The sequence below is a fragment of the Tupaia chinensis genome, unplaced genomic scaffold (genome assembly GCF_000334495.1).
Source record: "Tupaia chinensis unplaced genomic scaffold, TupChi_1.0 Scaffold000278_1, whole genome shotgun sequence".
NCBI lineage: Eukaryota > Metazoa > Chordata > Mammalia > Scandentia > Tupaiidae > Tupaia > Tupaia belangeri.
Genome location: NW_006159761.1, coordinates 289,953 through 292,941, shown reverse-complemented (window position 1 = coordinate 292,941; position 2,989 = coordinate 289,953).

The window sequence follows — 2,989 nt, the reverse complement described above, 5'->3', positions numbered from 1 at the left end:
AGGAATGATCAGTAGAGGATATTATGAAAGACTACCGGCCAAAAAATGAGACAATCAAGAGGAAACAGATAAATTCCTGGACACCAACAACCTACCAAGATAGAAGCAGGAAAAAACAGAAGCTTACACAGACCAATGCTAAATAATGAAATTGAATTAGTAATAAAAAAACTTCCAATAAAGAAAACTCCAAGACTGCACAATTTCACTACTGAATATAACACCTTTCAAGAAGAAATAAGACCAATTCTTCTCCAACTATTAACAAAATCTGAATTGGAAAGACTCTTCCTAAACATGTTTCATGAGGCCAACATTATTACCCTGATGTGAAAACTAGATAAGGACACAAGAAAAAAGGAAACTGTAGACCAGTAACTCTCATGACCAGACATGCACAAATGATCGACAGAACACTAGCAAATCAAATCCAACAGTACAGCGAAACGATTATACACCAGGAACAAGTGAGGTTTACCCTAGGCATTCAAGGATGGCTCGACATATTGAAATCAATAAACACAGTACATTATATCAACAGAATTAAGGACAAAAACCCATAAGATTATCTCAAAGATGAAGAAAATGGATTTGATAAAAAGAAATCCTACCATAATAAAAACATTCAACAAAGAAAATACAAAAGGCATGCACCTCAACACAATAAAGGCTGTATATTAATATGACAGACCCATAGTGAATATTACATCAAATGAGCAAGAGTTGAAAGCTTCTTCTCAGAACTGGACCAAGGTAAGAACTGGAACACTACTCTTATTCAACATAGTACTGGAATTCTTAACCAGAGCAATTAGGAAAAAGAAAGAAAGAAGGGCCAGCAGGTGGCATGGAGGTTAAGGTGGCTGGATCCCTCATAACCAACTGCTGGTTCGAGTCTCAGACCCAGTAGCTTGAAAATCATGCCAAGCACATGTGCATGTGTGTCTGAAATTTCAAGAGAGGAATGGAGGAGTGTGACCATCTCCTTGAGGATGATTTCTCACTTTCCTTCTCTCTCTCTCTCTGTTGAGCACACATGTCCTATAGCAAAAAGAAAGAAAAGAAAAGAAAAGAAAAGAAGAGAAAATGCATACAAATTGGAAAGGAAGAAGTCTAATTACCCTTGTTTGTAGATGATATCATTTTATACGCAGAAATATATAGGTTCTATAAAAAAATTCTTGAAACTGATAAATAAATTTGGTAGAGTTGCAGGATAAAAAAAACTAGTATATGAAAATCAATAGCATTTTTATACACCTAGCTACAAAAACTAGCTACAAAAGAAGCAAAAAAGTAATACCTACCAAAAGAAGAAGAAAAAAACAACCTAGGAACAAATTTAGCTAAGGTGGTGAAAGATTATTTTCACCTATTTGAAGAATCGGTGTTGTTAAAATGTCCATACTATTCCAGTCAATCTGATGTAATGCAATCCCTGTCAAAATTCCAATGGCATTTTTAGCAGAAATAGAAAAAAGCAATCATAAAATTTGTATGGAACCACAAAAGATCCTGATTAGCTAAAAATTCCAAGCAAAAATACCAAGATAATTAACTAATAATCAGGGAAATGTAATTCAAAACCACAATGCCATATCATCTTACTCCAGTTAGAATGGCTATCATCAAAAAGACAAAAACAACAAGTACTGGGGAGACTATAGAGAAAAGAGACGCTTATACTTTCGGTGGCAATGTAAGTTAGTACAGCCATAAGAAAAAACAGTATGGAGGTGAGATATTTCCACCCCAGCATTTATTGAGCACTGTTCATGGTAGTAAGATATCAAATCAAACTACGCATCTATTAACAGACAAAGAAAGACAATGTGCTGTGTATACACACAACGTACACTAGCTATTCAACCATTAGAAAGAGTTAAATCCTGTCAATTGAGGCAATAGTAACAAGCCTGGAGGACATTGTGTAAAGTGAAATAATTCAGGCTTTAAAGAAAGAAAAAAACATTGGGGGCCCAGCAGACGGTGTGGTGGCTAAGGTGCTGGCGTCCTCACATGGCCGACCACAGTCTGAGTCCCAGACCCAGTAGGTTGAAAGTCATACCAGCTACGTGTGCAGACATGCCCCAAATCCCAAGAGGACAATGGAGGAGAAAAAACTGCAATGTCATCATCGTCCCTGGGGGTGATTTCTCACTTTCCTTGTTTCTGCCTCTCTCTAGCAACCACACATGCCCTATACCAAAAACTTAAAAGAAGGAGGAGGAGAAGGAGAAGATGAAGAAGAAGAAAACTAACACAATTGTCGTTCATATGCAGAAACTGAAAAAGTTGCCCTCATAGAAGCAGATAATAGAATAGAGGTTCCTAGAGATTGGAAGAGTAAGGGGAAGGAGAGGTTAGGGAGATGTTAGTTCATGGATAGTAGAGTTTTATGGCAAAACAGGATAACTAGTTGACACTACTTTACTACATATAGTAAAATACCTAAAAGAGAGGGTTTGGGATGTGCCAACATAAAGTAATAATACATACTTTAGATACTTACTGTGCTGCCAGCCTGTAGCCTAGTGCTTAAGGGACTAGGATACCACGTGGCTGACTGCAGTTTGAATTCTGACGCGAGCAGCTTGAAACACACACTGTGTACTTGTGTAAGCATGCCCCAAATATCAGCAGGATGTAGAAATGGAAGAAAGGGATTATGGAAGAAATGGCACCCTATTGGGGGGTGCTATCATATACTCCTTTTTCCTCTGTCTGTCCCTGGTGAATGCAGGTGCTCTCTGGCAATTAAAAAGAAGATAATTACTACGCTAATTATCAAAATTTGTTCATTACATATGGTATTCATATACTGAAAAATCACACTATATCCCATAAATATATACAATTATTATGTTTCAATTTAAAAAAGGGGGGGAGGAACCAAATAAATAATAACAAAAACAATAAACAACAGGAACAATAACATTTCCCCCCAGATGAAGAAAATCTTTTTAGAATTCCTTGACAGCAGCGCAAG